We start from the raw sequence: 19359 nt of genomic DNA on the forward strand, positions 1-19359 counted from the left end.
AAATGAGGCATTATCTAATGCTAACTTTTGGTGAATTCAGGAGAAATCTACAGACGCACATAGACAAAGCAGAGTAAAATAAACACCTACATGTGTATTTGCTGCATTTTCTTTCCACTAGTCTCAAAGAAGACATGTTATGGAGACAAAGTTGTCTCAAAAATGTTTTTGCCTGTAGTGTCTCACCTTGATGGTCCAGTGTGTGTAACATTTAGGAGGATCTATTGGCAGAAATGGTATGTTTCCATTAGTGTATAATCACCTGAAATTAAGAATTGTTACGTTTGCGTTACCTTGGAATGAGCTGTTTTTATCAACAGTAAGTACAGGAAGGGGAGGGTTAAGCTAGGGAGCTGCAATCTGCAATTACACCGCTAGATACCACTAAATCCTACACACTGGTCCTTTGAGCCAAAACACCAAAAATTCACTGGTTTTGTAATTGCAATTGTGTAATTCATTCATTCATTATTAATATTTGTTTTTGTCTTCTACAAATACAATCTTTCGCTTTTGGATTAATAGTCATTCAAAATAAGTTAATCAATTAATTGAGACAATAATTGGTAGATTAATCAATTATGAAAATAAGTGTTAATTATGTTTCTAGTTTCAAATGAGGGATGGGAAGAATGTAGAGAAGTGGAAACTGCAATAAAAGAAAGAAATGGAGGGCCTGAATTCTGAGACAAAAGCTGCTCAGTTGTGCCTGGAGTTCAGGCCTGTGTTAAAAGCAGCTCTGTACATCCTGCCTATAACCCAACACAATCATCCAGAGCGGACCACAGAGACCATATAGTGGGGATTGAGGAGTTGCCAACACCCCAGCGAGTGCCATTAGTAAATATACCCGAACGCAGAAGCCAGGCAGACAGCTCTGCCAGAACCCTCAGCCCGCAGCCTGAGACTGGCCAGGGTCACAGTCAGCCACTCAGAGCTCCGTTCACAGAGCTGCTGCGTCCACCAGGATTCCAAAACAAAATTAGTGAAACACTGTACTAAAAACAGCTTTGAAGTGCTCCTATTCAATCTAGTCCATCCCCCACTCCAAAAGAGGCTGCCAAGGAAATGCAAGCCAAATGTTGCTGTAGTTCAGTAATGTTGACATGTACGGTATGCATATATGTGCCATATGTGATTGTTTGCATGCAGGTGTGTCCGTATAGCTTTATCAAAATGGCACGCAGTGTAGTTAACATGGTTTTTGTCCATTTTAATCCACATGGAAGACGGCAAGCTCGCTGGCTGAGAAAGAAAAATACCCGGTTCGTCACTAGTAGGCTAAAAAAGCAAAGCATAAAACAAAAACAGACACGAAACTCAGTTACCAAAATTAGACACAGTTTAATCACTAAACGACCACTGAAACCCGCTGCAGACCCCTTCTCTGAGGAAAGGAAGAAGGACGATGCAAGAAAAGACCAAAATGAGAAGGCAGGAACGATACAGAGGATGCAGAGGAGGGAAAAGAAAGAAGGAGACAGAGAGGGATGAAGAGACAAAGAGAGGGAGGGAGGCATGTTAAATCGCTCTGCTTGGCAGCAGCTCTACAGTCGGCCTTTTAGTCCAATTTATGGATGGGCTCAAGCCACACAAAGGTCTTCGTCGAGTGAAACAAAAGAAATTGATTATGCTGACCCTCCTCCATCTATCATTCCAAGTGTCCCTATCCATCCACCTCTGTATTGTGACCCAAACAACAGGCTCTCCGGGGTCAGTGGTTTGGGTCCCGGCCAAGATTGCTCTCTTTCTTTCTCCCTCCCTTTCCTCGGCCGTCCCTGGGAGCACCTTACAAACCCTCTCTGGTTTGTGTCAGCCTAATGAACAGTCTCTTAACTGTTCTACGGTAAGAAAGCAGATGGAACCCTGGGACGATTTACAGTGCACAGAGAGAGAGAAAATGAAGGCGGGAAGAGGGCAGTTAAGTTGAAAAGGGGAGTACGAAATGCACTCTCGAAATGTTCCTCTGGCCGGCGAGCCCAAAATATGCCTTACATTTGCACATTTTTCCAATTTATCTCTTATTGAATTAAGGTTTCAGACTCCTGGACGCCTTTCAGGGGAATACAGCAGAGGAAGAAGAGAAAGACGGAGTGAGAGAGATACATGGACTAAATCTGTGCAATTTATTTTAAAACTGTCATATAATGATGATGATGGTGTTGGGAGCACAGCCGACTCCAAAGATGCAATCGCACTTAGACCCCACTTATTCTCCATGCTTCATTATACAGTGAGCACCCATCAAAGCTCCACCCAATAGGATTCTTTTACTCATATTGTATAGCAGCTACATTTTCTTTTATTTTCACGCATGGTATAAACAGGAGAATAATTGGAACTCTACTTGAACACCTTCATTATATGCTTCTTTACTCCACTTCATTTGAAGATTGATGAAGATTTGCGATAAAACAATGATATGCACTGATAAAATATAACGCAGCATTATAGATTAATTTACTTGCAGTGCATACAGTAGTTAATATAAGGTGGCATCTACATTAAAATGAACATTGAAGGGGCACCCTGATAGCTCATCCTGTAGAGCTGTTACCCCATGTACAAAGACTGGGTCCTTGCTTCAGCGGCCATGGGTCGCTATAGCTGTTAATGGCCCCTTTTAACCAGGGACCCAAGGCAGTTGCCAAGGCAGTTACCTTGCCTAATGGTCCTCCCCAGAAAATCATTGTTCCTGGAGAAGCAGCTGCACAGGAAGCATGAGGTAAAGCAAAATCTCATGGCAAACCGCTTGTCGAATGTGCCAATGTCCTGGCAGTGATGAAAGAAGCCAGAAGAGGAAAAGGTTTTGCTCTGTAGGGGTTTGGATAAGCCAGGTCTCCATCTGTGATTATTAAGGTCCAGTTTTCCATCCAGGCTGCCTCTCAGCTCTGTCGTGGGGCACATTCTCAGGTATTAAGGGTCTCTACAGTGTCAGAAAATTGAACTAAAGGGACTGGGAGCAAAGAGTTCAGTCACATAATGCAGTCACATAAAGCAGACTGTGTGAGTTTCATGGTGAAGGTCAGCCAGGAAGTGACATTTTCAGAACAGAAAGACTTTCAGAAGAGTAAATGTCAAAATATAATCTCTGCTGTTCTCCAAAACACTACGTCACAGTGCCTGCAGGCCCAATATGTTGAAAGGGCACAGGGGACTGTCTGATCTTCTAATTCTGATTTTCAAGCATTTCTTTCCTTCACTATTTGCCAATATGGGTGGTAACACAAGATGATATACAGATTAGTCACACACACTTTATTTTTCCTTCACCTGCACTGCTTTTATATCTTGGTGACTTGCCACGAATGGAACTGCATCTACTAAGTGGGTGGACAGGCACAGTCGGGGGCTTGTCGTGAATGATTAAGCTGCATGCTGCAATTTGGTGTAACGTATTAGGGGGAATTTAGACTTGTCCTGTCCATCAGCTTCCCCTCCTTTACGGGATGATGTAGTGACTAATTACCCCAGTACAAGAGCAAAACATTACAGAAATATGTTGTTTTATCTTAGTCTTAGTGCCAAAAGATTTTTTTTTTGTCCACAAGCTATAATGACAAAAAAAGCCAGTTTGGTTCCTTGACCAACAGTTGAGCACACAGGATGGTCAATCTCCTCCAAACCTCCAAGCCACAGTCAAGACTGACCAGAACTTAGTTGTACCCGGCACCTATTGTTCGGCCAGCTGGTAGGATCGATTTCTGTCCATCAATATAATCACAGTCTGACTGACAGGATATAAATGCAACTTTTTATGCCAGTGTCAGAGTTACGGTTATTCAGTCCCTCTAGAAAAACGCAAATATGTGATCGCATAATTCAATGCACGATCAGCCAAAGCCTGCATATTTATGCGGAGGCCGCATTTTTTCCAAATACACCGCACTTTCACCGCATAAATTGCCAATTTCCGCGCAAAATATGCGGGGCGTGTATGATTTCATAATCCCCGCATTTCCTGTGCAAAAAAGTCACATATATCTTGTCATATCATGTTGCGTTTACTTCACACAAGAGCAGCCATTTTCCCCTGTTGCCATGGTAACGTTATGAAGTGACGTTATGAAGTGACGTTATGAAGTGACGTAATTACGCGACGTGAACGTCATCGAAAAGCTGCAACCCCCGCGATGAAGCCATGATGAAGCCCGCAAATCAGTCTGTTTTGTATAGCTACCTCTGTAAAACAGGAAGCACACATTTTATTTTTTTATATTTTATTTATTCATTTTTACAGAAGTTGTAGCACATTCCTTTTGTAAAGCTACAGAACTTGTTTGACTCATCAATGTTTTGTAAGTTTGAGCCATGTGTTTATTAAGGTCTGAAATAAAACAAGATGAGAACTTAAATATTCCCAGCACTATTCTGTGATGTAGTATGCTTGCTTATCATAGGAAGTAATAAGAAATGACTCTTTACATTAAGGTAGTAGCCTAGTGAGAACAGTGGATTGGGGGAATTATTTTTTTCTCTTTTTCATTAAATCGCAGTTTTTGGAAGTTCCCGCAATTTCATTGCATAAAATTGCATAAATATCCCGCATATTCCATCGCATTTTTTAAGAAAACGTGCCGCATAATCAAGGATTTTGCCCGCAACAATCACAAAAAAACTCCGCATTTTTCTGGAAGGACTGATTATTGATGAGTTTGTTGTCTCAACTTTATCCAAAGTTTTTCTATGTGATGTAAAACTCATCAGCAAATGACTTCCTTCATCAATAAAACCAAAGGAGACAGCAGAACAGGATCTGTTAAAAATCTAGATAAACGTTTTTAGCTTGATCATTTCTTGAGGAAAAGGGATCAACAACGTTAAGTGACTGAGACAAAGTCTGTTGGAAATCAGCGGCTAGGTGCTGAGTTACAAATTCCATATGTCCAGCATTACTCAACATTGGCTCACACTGGTTCCTATGGGGGCGAGCCCTTTCAACCATTCAGCATTAATGGTCTGACAGAGAGCAAGACTTTACTATATCCTCTCTGCATTGTGAGAACAGGAAGGTGGTGGGAGTGAGAGACAGACATGGAAAAGGGCAAGAGACAGATAAACAGAGCTGGCAGTGATGGGAATGACTTAACAGTGCTGAAGCAGACAATCAAGAGCTCTGTTCCTCTGTTCATTATGCATGACACGCTCATATCTAACACACGCTCCATAATATTACTGTTTATGGCAACCCTCTGAAAGATCTTTTGTTTTTGCCCATTTTCTGATCCAAGGTGAAGGTGACATTGTCCATCTACATTACAGTCTGCCAGTTCATTAACTATCCACCCCTTTTAATCAGATACCTCACTGTCAATGCCAAACACGAATGACAATGATATTACACCAAGCTGAGATGGTTGAGAGAGGATAAACAGAACGCGCCCTATAAAGCAGATTGGGTGGCTTGTTTGAGTAATTGAATAGCTTTACCTCTGTCTTACAATGACACATCATGACGTGATTTACACGTTTGCAATCTACACTTAAAACGTAGCTTAGAACAGTCTTACCTAATCCTTTGTACATTTCCTGTAAGCTAATAAAACAATTATATGTGCACAACACAGTTGAATGGGACTGTTAACAGACCTTGTTCCATTCCTTGTTTGGCAAATCTTGATGTTAACTTGATGTTGCGATTGTACGGATCATTGTGATTCTTAAAGTGATCATGACCAACAGAAAACGCAGTCACCACAGTGGTGTAAGTAAGGTACAATGGACCCCAGAGCAAGCTATTGGGAGGGACCTTAGCTACTGTATATCAGACCATATCATTGCATGATCAAATAGAGACTTGACATCAACAAGCATATTACCCAGTAATCATCACTATATATCTATGACAAAATTACCAAAGAAAATGAGAAATGATTAATTTAATTGAATAGCTTTTATAGTTTGTTTATATTTGTATACTTTTTGTAGAATGTAAAATTGTAATGCGAGTTCTTTGAGCACAGGTCTATTTGCGAGGTCCCAATCTAAATCAACACATTGCTGAAGGGCCCCGGCTCACTCTACGGGACCCAGTGCAACCAAACTGCCTGCACGGTCTATGCTCCTTTGTTACCGTCAAGCTTACACTATATCAAATGTGATTGGCCATGATTACCTTCTCCTCCTTGCATTCCTACTGATAATGTATGATAAAAGGTTCTTCCTAATCCCTCCCTGTTTCAGTGTATATTCCCAGGTGCACTGTGCGTTTACAGCCCAATAAATACCCAGTGTTTGCCACTTGACTCTCTGCACACTGTGCATAGCGCACTTGAGCGCAGTCTCTCTGAGCCTTGAGTCACTGAATTAGCACCCTAAAAAACAGTACAAGGTGCGATATTCATAACTCCATACCTTGTGATGGTAACATCAGCCCTCTATGTTGGCTCAACAAGCTTGCATACAGGCCTCTGTGAGGAAGAATAAGGTTGGTCCAGGGGTAACCGAGCCCCTGACTGGGAGGCATATGAGCCAAATATGATTCGACAAGGCCCAGAGCTCCAGGGTCAGGCCTCAGCAAGGAACATGTGTCCCTAGGAGGGAAGGCCTTGTTGCTCCCTCAGCCAGTCAACATTCTCCAGTTTGCGCAACAAATCCTAATGAGGCTGTTCTCTGTGGGGGGAACCAGGGCCCTGTCCGTGGGGATTTGTCTCAAGAGCTAAACAACCAAGCAAAGATGCGGTGAAGCAACCCACTCGCTTACACTCTCCGTCTCACACACACACACACACACAAACCAAGACGGATGAGGTGAGGGAAGCCAAAATGTGTTCTGCAGGCTGAGGCATGGCAAGGGATTAAAATGTGTCCACCCAGAAAATCAAGGCATAAAATATTAAGCTCAAAATACAGACTGATATGTGAGTGATGGCCTGTGACAAAATATCTATTTGGTTAAGCTACTGGCAGTAGGTTAGGAAAGCACAAGTAGACCCAAAATCCTTAAGTTAGGTAGTCTGCAATGTAAACCTGCGGTTTGGGCAGTTGAGATTTATGGGTGGGTCAAATAACTATTGAATTTAACTGCTGTGCAATGCAGAAAAAAGAAATCAGTCCAGGGTTTGTTAAAAAAATTATCAGATAGGGTTGTGGAATAAGTGCCATTTCTGATCAAATATGGGACATAAATGTCAAAACTATATGGAAAAATAAATAAAATATGGAAACGTTTCCATCTGTGGTTGATATTCCTACAAACTCAATACAGGCCAACAAAACTTACTGCGAAGAGACAGCGGGACGGAAAAGGTCGACGTTCAAAGACATTCCCATGTTCCTGATCTGTCGTTGGGGTCAGCCCACCTGAACCACATTAATTCATTTTCCCCTTTCTGTGCCTCTTCCTTTTCCTCAGGAAAACTGTGAAGGTAATGCTTTGTAGCGGAGCTCCATTTAAAAGTCAGATTGCTATATATTACAATGATACACTCTGACATCTCTGTTGACCACGGTGCATTTTTTTTCCAGAGGAGGAGTAGAATAAAATAGTGGCACTAATACGCAACACCTGTTCCTTTTGGGCATCCGTCAGTATATCAAATATACAAACAGTGGCAGCTGTGGTGCAGGCAGTGATATGACAAGGCTCCAGGCCTGTGTGATGCAAAAGACAGAAACATGGGTTGTTTCTCTGAGCGCTTCTTCCCACCCAGGGCCCTCTCCAGGTCAAATAGCTAAAAGCAGAGTGTAGTGGCCAGAGCTTATAATATTTCACATATGCTTTTCAAAAAACACCAGGCGATATTGATTTCTTTAATCTGAAGCCCAGGAACCAAAAGGGAAAGGTCCTATCAGCCAGCCTGCTTTCAATTACGAGGCCCATAAAGACACTGAGATAGGAGCTGATGTGATGGATGGGCTGCGAGACGCCATGATAGGATCCATGCCTCTGTCTGCTGAGGCTCAAGTTGGCCTGTTGGGATCATCCACATGCCAGAGACACACCCAAGACTTAAGTCCAGTGACAATCAAAGGGGGGTGTAATCAGGAAGTTATTAGAAGGATCTGGCTTGAGCATGAAGCATTTGCCAGTATACCTCTTCATACCTGGTTGGCTTTTAAAGGATCACTATGTAGGATTTAGTGGCATCTAACAATGTAGTTGCAGATTACAACCCCCTTGATTCAGCCTCCCATTCCAAGTGTGTAGGAAAAACTACGATGGCCGCAAAACACGTGAGAAATGCTAAAAGGCCCTATCTTTTGGCAATCAGTGTTTGGTTTGAAACTGTAGGAATGTGGCGGTTTAACATGGCGGCCTCTTTAGAAGAGGTAAAGTCAAGAATTACCAAAGTCAGTGGGATTCTTTGGGGACCAGGAATATCTGTACAATATTTCATGGCAATTCTTCCAATAGTTGTTCAGATATTTCAGTCTAAACCAAAGTGGCAGACCAACTAACTGTCAGACAGACAGACCAACAGATTGACATTGCCATAGAGCCATGAAAGTAGCATGGCTAAAAAGGTACCTGACATGGACAAATGAGGATCGGAAAAGACAAAAAGGTCTAGAGAACCGGTGGCTCCTCATCTGATCGGAGTCTTACAGGAGGAGATATAAAATGGATGGTATAGCAGCTGGAGCCTGCATGCTCAATTTCCTGTAAGCGGTGTGTGAGTATGTGTGTAATGGAGGATGGTGGTAAGTAAATCTAGTAACGGCAGTCAAAACTATTTTAGAAAGTCATCCGGTGATTCAGCTTAGAAAAAAAAAACATCCATTTATAGTTCAAAGACAATGTGAAACTCCCTTCTACAACATATTTTTTTCTCTTAGTCATTCCTTTATTTGTCCTCTTCACATCCTGTGTTTTAAGAAATGTGCGATATGCAACGGCACACAAAGTGCAGCTATTTATAACATGTTTATGATTCATTTAATAGCGGAAGATTTCATTCAGGAATGAGCTGCATTGAATTTGAATTTCAATGAATACAACTTTGAGTTATGATATCTTATTTCTCATTAAATTACATTCAGTTTACGGCAAGCTGGTGACCATAGTGGAACATTTAGCAGCTAAAGAGGCATTATTTCCAGACAGAGCTAAAAGAGAGTGAATATTGGACTTTCATCTGCCAGCTAGCCAGAAAAAACTAATTTAAATAAGCAACTGTGTGCTAACAAGCTCGCAATATCAATTAAAAGATCAATGTTGTGTTCACAACTTGTTTCCGTTGCCCCAAAGTGGCCAAGAAATCAGTTATTGCAGGTTTAAAATATGGACACGAACACTAAACAGGTTGACAGCCTATTTCCAAAGGATCTTCTCACGACCAGATAGACTGTTCTCCCATGGAAAGACTTTGAAATTTGAGTCCCAGGTTGAATTTCATCCCCACTGAAAGCAAAATATTTATCCCAGACTAATCTAAATCCATGTCCCTGACAGGCCTGATAGTGAAAGGCTTTGCCTCCTCAGAGCTGGGGGAACATCTCTCTCTCTCAGAAACCTGCAGTGGATCCGGCCAGCCGGCCTGTCAGCACCAAAAGACACAAATCCATACTGTGTAGCAGTTTGAAGTCTCTACAGAGACAGACAGAGATTAGGCATGCTGTTGCCACGAGGGTCCACAAGATCCACCAGTGTCTCCATCCTTCAGCTCAACATCAAAGAACGCCGTGCAACAGTTTGAATTATAGCCAGCAAGTGTGCCTCCTGTGGCAACCAACTCCCGGCCCGATTACCCCCTGTGCCACCCCGAGGAGAAAAAGCACAGGATACAGCTCATAGCGAGGCTAGATAAATTACAATACCAACAACTGCACATTAGCAACAGGACAAAGGGTCACTCGGGTCGTATGATGGCTCAATCCCTCACCTACAACGCCAGTTTGAGGAAATGTATGGTTAAAGTTACAGTAGGTTTATCCTCTGCCAATCATCTGTATTACTGCTCAGGCTTCAACGTTAATGTTGCTCGATTGGAAAAGTGGGTCTGAAATCTACTTGCACAAAGTCAATTTTTACTTGCCCCAATACAAACAGTTTTATTTATTAGCAGTTATAAATATAACACAAAGATCCTCTGAGCTGCCATGAAAGCGAGGTGCTGTCGGCTCTTGCTATGGCACTGCAGTGACATTTTTCGGAAACTTGACGTGCCTTTGCAATAACAACCCTGTTTGATCCCCCTTCCTCTCAAACTTTCAGAGAACTGCAATACTTCTCCTACATCCTCTAAAGCCACGCAATTTAACTTTCCAGAATAATTTCAATGCTTGCTTGCACTTCAGCTCATGAACTTAATGCCATTTTCTGACGAGTGCTACTTTCATCATCGCCCCTGGAAAAATATGTGTTTAATTCCTCTTTACCACTGGCCCAATATGGCATTTTACTTGCCCCAGGCAAAAAGTAGAATCCTGTTGTTGAGCCCTGCCATTGTTTTAGATTGAAATGGAACAAAATGTGTCTTACAGTATTGTTCCTCCTGTCTCACCATCTTTAGATTGGCAGTGCTTCTTAAAAAAGATAGTTACATGACTTATTGCTGTAGGGTTATACCTTTTTCATATTCATCCATGAGGCCGATGATAGTAGTATCTGATGTCCTGAGAGTACAAATGCAGGTGCAGACAGGTTGAGCTCTTCACAAAAGGTCTTCCATTTATTGCCTCTTTTTCCAACTCTAGCAAAAAAAAAAAAACTTTTCAGCCTGTTTGTGCATTACCGCACTTTCCTTTACTGCCATGGCTCAGGGGAATATTCCCCTCAACTAAATGCCAACGGTTACAATCGGGGAAGATTACAGCATATTATCAGCAGATGGACATAAGACGATTCAGAGCAGGCTTTTAAGAGCGCAGATGACACATGGGATTCATTCTGAGGCGATGGAGATGAATACTGGCATTGTCAGCAGAAGGTAATGGTTGTACATAGAGCAAAAGAAAACAAAGAAACACTGATAGCACAACAGATGCTGATGAGGAAAATAGCCATTTTCTTAACTGTTACTGACAACATCCAAAGATACAAAGGACAGATTTTTCCAAAGAGGACACTGCAAGAGCAAAAGGAGGCATCATAAAGGCTTCGTGGATTTTGGTTCCAGCATATTTTTTGCTGAATGGTGACACAAAGATAGCATAAAGACTGATTTAGAAACAGAAAGGCTGCCTTGCAAAAAGACAACGTTATGGAAAACCTTGCCCAGATGGAGATAGAGCCAAAAATGAGATGGCAAGCAGCTGTTATAGCCAGCTGTCCAGGCCAGTTGTTCGTAAGGGGTTGGGAGGCCAGGATGGAGGGATTCAGAGACATCTAGAAAAGGGGGGACAGTGGGGGTACAGATATAACAAGCTGACAGGAGACGGCGAGGGTTGATGGGGAGGGAGGAAAGTAAAAAGAGCTGAGAGGATTGAGTTAAAAGAAAATGAATGTGTTCACTGTGGCACACTCAAGAGAAGCTGATTTTGGAGTGGGACACATTTATCTGTATGAATCAGTAGGCCAGACTTGGCTCTGTTCTTGATTGCTGTTTCTCTTTAAATTGCAAAACTTGAACAGATAACTGCTCTGAGAACAGGCTCCACTTCCTTATATGGTATTTTAAAAGCAGCAAATCACAATGGATCCATATTACACAGAAAACTGACTCGAGCAGCAGAGTTAAACAAGCCATTGATATATATGTAATACCACTCCCATGATGGATAAAGGACTGAACAAAGCTCATTCAGTGGGAGGGTTCAGCCTCGTCAATGTCATCTGTTTGTACTAAATTCATTTGGAGTAATGAATGGAAATGGAAGAGGAGTCGTTCTCTCTGTAGATAAAAACGATTCTTATATTCAGGTGATTATACACTAATGAAAACATACCTGTGAATATCATATTCCATTTCTGCCAATAGATCCTCCTGAATGTTACACACTGGACCTTTAAATGTAACATTACAATTGCATCGAGATTGCTTATATGATCATTGCAGATATAATTTCAAAATGAAAGTAATGCATAAAAAGGCATTCACATTCATATTAGTCTCTAGTCACTCTACTTGTGTCGAGGAAGGCAATTATAAGTCCACTTTTTCTTTACATCAAACATGAAACACTCAACAGTACAGTAGGACTACTGGGCTGATGTTGGGGAATAGCAAGCATAGGACTGCCTCCTAGTGGCCTTTTCTAAATTATGCATGCATCTACAAGAGGATCACAAAGAGAGAGAGAAAGCTCAGATTCAGGGATAACAGTACAAATACATGGGATAATGAAGAAAACTATCTGTGACTAATATAATTCAATTTAAAGTATATTGAAATTAACTTAACTAAACGCACACAGTACTTGGCTCAAGTATGCTATTCTGATGCTCTCACTCATTTTGGAAAAACACAAATGAAGCATCATCGGTGGTTATGGGTAATTGTGTGTGTACTGCATTTCTGATTAGGGTATGGGTTTGCAGGATGTTTAACACTTACTGTATGTAATTCTTCAGAAGAGTGTTTGTGTCTCCTTGTTGCTGACAGCAGTGCGCTGATCTCACCTGGCAGCCTCCAGGAAACTCTGATAAGAGAAAAGCATTAACAAATCACTGAAAAACATTGAGCAACATTTCCCAGCATATGAAATCATTCTCCCACATCTGTAGATCAACAGAAACTGCCATTTATCACATTTGTTTTTATCTGGAGGCCCGTACTGGAAACAAGGCAGCAACACCTGGCCTGACAAAACATTTCAGAATGAAATATTTTGGATAATCCTGTATAAAACTCTCCACTTCAAGGAAACTAACAAGCACATCCGGTCACTTGCAGTAATGGAAGGAGTCTGAACGTGTGCTGGATGTCACATAACAGCATCTTTATCAAGGAAGCTGGGGGGAGACACAGGAGCAGACATTACCCGTTGCATGACGACATTTCTCTTTACTTTCATACTGATCTAACTGTCCCTTCCACTTGTGTATCTAAACAGTTATTTGGCTCGAGAGCTGCCGGTCACGTTCATATGATGTTGAGAAGCTATAAGAAGAGGATTAGTTTGCTAATGCTTGAGAGAGAAACACTTTCACAACAAACTACTGACACAGAGATTAGTAACCAGCCCATGTGCACACTGTTAGTACTGAAGGTATTTTCCCATGAATAAGTCATTCTTGCTATTTTAAACTAAAAGCTGAAGCTAACTTGAGTGTTTACTACCATGGAGCCTGGGTGGGATAGGATTATTTTTTAATGGTGCTGTGTGTTATGTATTAAAAAGGGAAAGTAAAAGGTTAGTTATGGAACTTTCATGTCCTATTCAAAGGGGTCACTGTTTAGATCACAAACCCTTCCTGCTGACTTGAATGCAATGTAACCTCTCTAGCAGCGTGGGAATATATAAATGCTATATACTGTCTACTGGAAATCAAATTCCATGATACAGATTCGGGAGTGTTTGGGGGTAAAGCTGCAATGATTAGTCAATTAGCTGTCAACTATCAAATTAAATCAGCAAGTATTTTGATAATTAGTTAGTTAAAATAAACTCAAAATTCTTCGATTTCAGCTTCTCAAATATTTCTTCTCTCATTTTCTCACGTGTTTTCTGGTTTCTTTAGTAATCTATGGCAGTAAACTGAACATATTTGGGTTGTGGATAAAACAAGACATTTGAGGACATCACCTTAGGCTTTGGGAAACAGTGATCTACATTTTTCATAAAAACAACTAATCCACTAATGGATAAAATGATCAACAGATTAATCTGTGATGATAATGACTCAGACAAAAGAGACAAATAATGAAATGGGAACCAAAAAAGTTGACTTAGTGTAAGAGGAGCAGAACAAGGTGTCAAAATAGCTATTTTCAATTCTTTTTTAAAAAGAAAGAAAAAAGAAAGCAGAATTAAATAGCATGTGTTTAATTAGACTGCTATAGATTGAGAAGCCAAGTGTTAAAGCATCTGAGCTGGACCTATAATTGCAGAAGTCAGAGCTGACTGAAAGTGAAAGTGGACTTCCCTGCAAACACAGCTCCTGCTCCCACAGGCAGGTGTTCAAACAAATGAGTTAAGAGCAACTTCTCCTCCTTACAGCAAGCAGGACCAGCCGCTGTTCCCAGTCAGCTAACAGTGAGGGGAACAATGCAGCCAAACGCAGCAGGAGAGCGGAGCACAGGAATGTTTTACACAATGGCACTTTCGACATTTGCGACTGGAAAGTAGAATACAACTGGTGTGGGCTTACTGTGAGATACTGTTTCAGGCGCGTTTTAGCAAACTAATAATAATAATAATAATAATAATAATACACACATTTAAATGGTGTACTTTTTATTCGCGCTAGTTAACGTAGCAGCAGCTAAAACTAGCCACACGCTCGCCTTTGTATCCAGTTCAAAGTGCTGATGTTGACTTTTTAATGTTAGGCTGGATGACGTTCTTGTGTCAGTTAAGATGACGTTATCATTAAAGCTTCGGCCTTAACGTTGTGTCAAATCACAGCAGACCCTCTGAGCCGAGCTAGCGTTAACCTTTAATACCACAGCTTCACTGCGCGAACCTGAAGCCCGTCCGAGCACCACCGGGTGGTATCCAAACTCTGGGTATTTAGCCTCATTTTAGCACCAAAACAACCTATGTTTGCTCTCACCACGCTAGCTTAAGTTCATGCTAGCTGACCGACGCTGCTAGCCGCTGCCAGCTAACCTCGCTGACCAAAACAGCTGGCTAAACAACAGCGGTTTCTCCGCGGTTTCTTTTACAAGCTGCATACTCACATGGGCACCCACCTCCGGGTAGGACAGCTAGACACACGCAGGGAACTAATGGGCGAGAAGAAAAGTATTCCTGGTCCTCTGCTTGAAGTTTTTTGCCGGATGCTGGTGTATCCACTATGCGAGCATCAAACCATGTTGAGTGGGCAGCTGCGCACTGAGTTCTTGTTTGCACTCGAAAGCCATTAGGAGGTTTCTGGAAAAATGTAGGGAACCTCGAAGGGAACCTCGAAGGGAACTAGGAGGAAAGTGCCCTAGCCTCTTATCTTCTATCTTAGTGGCAGGGTATTTTTCGATTATTCTGGTAGTTTTTCTCCTAATTGTATAAGCAGACTATCCTGTAGTCTTCTATAAAAGGGTCTGAGTAAATTAGCAAAAGTAAGGACAAAAGGGACACAACAAATTCATGAAAAAGAAAAAAAAACCTGAATAAATATTCAATTTTGACAGTTATAATAGACGTTTTTCACAGCAGCCATTTTGACATGAAATAGTAGGGCAAACACAGGTGTAAGGAACTATACTAATTAAAGCTCTGTTCCATGTAGTGCAGTAGAGCCTCTCCGGTGAGACAACATGCACAATGGCAGCACCCTGACTCTGTTTGACCTGAATGGAATAAAACCTTGATTAGTGTGATTAGTAAGACCTGTGCTTAAAGCTGCTGTGAAAAAGGTTTATTGTGAATGAAAAACACTCTTAAAGCTGCAGTAACTTTTATATAATTGTTTTTTCATATTTTCTGAAACTTTCACTATATCCTGACAGTAGCACATGAGACAGAATCTGTGACACTCTGGTGCTTTTGATGGATTTTTTCAAGAATCCACCCTGCCTAAACAAAAACACCAAAGCAGAGCCAGAGATGATTGTTTGATGATTGAGTCTCATTCCAAGATCATCAAATACCAATACCAATGCTGGGAATGAGACTCAACAATCAATCGTCCTTAAGCCACTAACCCAAAGCGTCTTTCTGTCTTTCTTGGCTCTGATTGGTTGTTTTCATTCAGGCCCGGTGGATTCTTGCAAATACCATTAGGAGCACTAGGAGGAGCCAGAGGATCCGGATGATCTGTCTCATGTTCTACTGTCAGAACACAGCAAAAATTTCAGCAATAATGACAAAAGGTTATTTTTATAAAAGTTATCTGCTTCAGCTTTAATGTCACATTTCTTCTGCATATGTTGGCGGATATTAGCCAAAAGACAGCTATTACTGATGCAACATTATACTAAAAGGGCCGAATGCTGAATGGTAATCTAGCCTGCTCAAATGTGTACGAAAGGCTCAATGGCAGAAGATAAAACCAAATTTTAATCACAAATGATGTTACAGTTTGTCATTCCAGTCTTGCATAGCCACAGTAATGGCAGTAATGCACTTGACAAGATTTTTCTCCGGCCACAGCAAATGAGCAGGAGATACATGGAAGCCAAGGAGAGCAGCTAAAAGGGGAGGAAACTGGCAAAAACCAAAGTACTCTCAGAAATTACAAGCCATTATAAAATGGTTGCAGTCTCCCTCTGCTGTTCAAAAGTGCATTAAACGACAGGACAACAGGGTCAACTCATAAATACCTTTCACTCTCAGTGCCTGCAGTGTACACAAGCACATATAACAGCTGCTACAGATGCACACTTCCAGGACTAGTGAGGTAAAAGATCGACTTTTATCATTGCAGTAGTTTTGTGTGTGCCAGCATGCGTAATACCAAGGTCCTGAAACTGGCACACTGAACTGAATGTAATATAATGATCTATTTTATTACAGTGCACCTGTGTTTGAAAAGACAAAAATTGTACATGGAATTACCATTATGAAAACATGTTGTATAAGTTTTATGTCTCTTTAACATTGACAGGTGTACAAAAGTAACAAGGCATTATACAACCAACAAAAATGGTGCAAACAGAACCTCATTAAAGCTCACAATTCAACACAATTCTGCTCCTCATTGTAGCCTTTAGTTTTCATAGAAATCCAACTCTTGGTGGTTCAAGTGGATTAGTTATGAGGCCATGAATTCATTTATGAAATTTATTTTCACACTAACTAGTATTAACCCAACACACAGGGGAAGATGACACAGGAGAACTGACATTTGTGATGACCTACTCTTGCTTTCTCAAACTGGACAAACTGTACACTGAAGTTTTTAAATAAAAAAAATATTTTCTAGTGTCAGCGGTAGGAGCAAAACCTTTACGTTTATAAATGTGTTCTTTTTTTCTTCAGACCAAAAAAAATTACTGTATTTTCTCACTAAGCCTGAGGCACCTGGAAATCACAGAAACTGGTGGAGAAATTAGGAATTTTTGATCATTTGGAAGAAACTGGGAAAAAAGGGTAATTATTAATTATCTGGAGTTTGAGGACAAAATTCTGTTTATTTCAAGAGTTCCACAACTCTGATTGCTGTGAAGAAACCAATTTACAACAATATGTAAAGAACATGAAACATCCACAAACAAATCCTCTTAGAATTATGTTTGGTTTCTGCAGTTGTCACATGGGGGCAGTATGACTACCAGACTGTAAAATTCACAGATTCTGCATAGCAGCATTCACACCTCATTTACAAAATCTGTTGTGCTCTATCCTAAGTGAAAGCTATAATGTATCTCATATAGCAAACAGTAAAATGGCATCATAAGCACCTTAAACGAGCACTATGAGTCCATTATGCATTATTCATGACAGTTGGGTCATAGACAACTGCTTTAACAGCATTAATATTCATCATATTCTATTTTGCAATACAAACGTTTCAAAGAGCTTCTGACTACTTAACACCTCCACTGTGGCAGATTAGGTCTGACTGCCTTCTTCAAAAGCACTTTGACTGTTATTAAAGGGGAGCAGAGCACTTGGCATTCACTTTGCCCTGCTTTGACCTTCCCAGCATGACCTCTGGGTCAAACATTGCAATAGATGATTACCATCCGTAGGATTTTACCTGACACTAAACTTGTTTTCCCCAGTAGCCCTGGCCATTACTTTAGAGCTGTTTCTTTGAATTAAACCCATAACAGTGAGGTAAATTAATAAAACACTACAGCTTAAAAACAAAATCAGCAACATAGTGTCACCAAATGTGCTTGTCTGGAGTGCACAGACTGATATTATATCAGATAGGAGGAGTACAATCGCAACAACTCTGCAGAGGCAAAGCAGGTGCAGGCTGAAACGAAGCAGAAACAGCACAGCAAAAAATATTAATGGTTGACTTAAATGGGCTGTGTTTTTCAGTCGAAATGTCTAATTGATGCGCATGCTAAGTTAGCCACCTGGATCCATTTCCCCTCCAGAATTAAGCCTCTTTTAATTTCTCCTTATTGCTGACCCTCTTCCTCCTAAACCAGCTGAGTAAACATCTCCCCCTGCACATCTGAAACATTAAGCACTAAAAATATGTAAATAGGTCTATATGTTTGCAAGGAATGGAACTTGCCTTGTTATGAGAATCAAACTTATAGGCAGCTCTACTTTTGGAGGTGATGCTGCATATGGTTGCTTACACCTAACAGATGATTAACATCCAGGGCCAGATGAACTGGTGATGGTAAATGCTGGGAAGGAAAACTTGCAGTTCAAAATTTCAGATGTAGATTGGAAAGCAGCTTGCACTAATGCTGACTTAGTCTATAAATACACCCCTTAAGTATAAATGGTTAATTCAGTGGAACTATATAGATATAATAAACACAAACCAGACATATGCATATATATGTATAATGTACAAAAACTTGAGGAACATGAAAGTAAAAAATGTCCTTAAAAGGTAAGAGTTATACTTAAGATTGTTTCAAAACAAATATGACTGGACCCTAAGCTTTTCCTGTTGGGCTTAAATTCAGAGAAATATAATTATTATAAAAATGAACGAGCACTTTCAGACCTCAGCTCGCTCCACATCACATAGTGTATTGCACAGCTGTAGAAGAGGATAAGACAGACGTTATCAAGCTTCAAGTTTCTGGTCTTTTTTTCATTTTTCTTCTAAATATTTGTATTATTTATTTTGCATCTATTGAAATCAACAAATTACCATTTGTTAAAACAGGAGGAGCATTCTTGTTTTGAAGGGTTTTTGTGTGTTTTGTTTTGAATAAATTCAGCAATCTTATGTAAAAGGCTTTAGGTTTGTAAAAATCTTTATTAAATATATTGTGTGCAGATGAATGTGAAAACATCCTTCTAGAGATAAACTCTGCACAGACAGCATTCAGACAGCACACTGTAGGAACTAGAAGAACAACAACATATTTGTGAATGGAGGGGGCTGTCACCTTGTTTATAAATATGCAAGACCAACTTTATTTGAAAGTTACAACTGAACTTTAGTGGAATTCCTGCACACATTTGCTCCTGTACTGCAGTTACACACATAATCTTACCTATGACTGCCAGGTGGTGGCTGGGGAGGGGGTAAAGTAGCCTTCACACAGCGGACCCCAGCAGCACTGTGGTCGTATTAAAAACTGCATCGCCTTTTGTGACAACTGTAGATCAGTGGGCCATCAGCTCCCCCCCTCGCTCTTGTGTCAGGGACTTGTAGTCTTTAGTGTAAAGAACGCCGCCGCGTGGTAGCGGCCTTTGTGAGAGTAAGACTACAGTTCCCTCAGAGCTACT

The 19359-nt window shown here is 40.8% G+C and overlaps 1 protein-coding gene across 1 annotated transcript in view; it reads right to left on the reverse strand.

The window, feature by feature from the left end:
• disp1 (dispatched homolog 1 (Drosophila)) overlaps nucleotides 1-14896 on the reverse strand; it is an 82469-nt gene extending 67573 nt beyond the window's left edge. Inside the window, 2 exon segments of the mRNA XM_051408571.1 lie at nucleotides 12438-12522; nucleotides 14727-14896. The gene's annotated coding sequence lies outside the window, so the exon portion shown is untranslated.
• Between the last annotated feature and the right edge of the window lie 4463 nt (nucleotides 14897-19359).

This window comes from Dicentrarchus labrax, unplaced genomic scaffold, assembly GCF_905237075.1.
Source record: "Dicentrarchus labrax unplaced genomic scaffold, dlabrax2021, whole genome shotgun sequence".
In the NCBI taxonomy this organism is placed as follows: Eukaryota; Metazoa; Chordata; class Actinopteri; family Moronidae; genus Dicentrarchus; species Dicentrarchus labrax.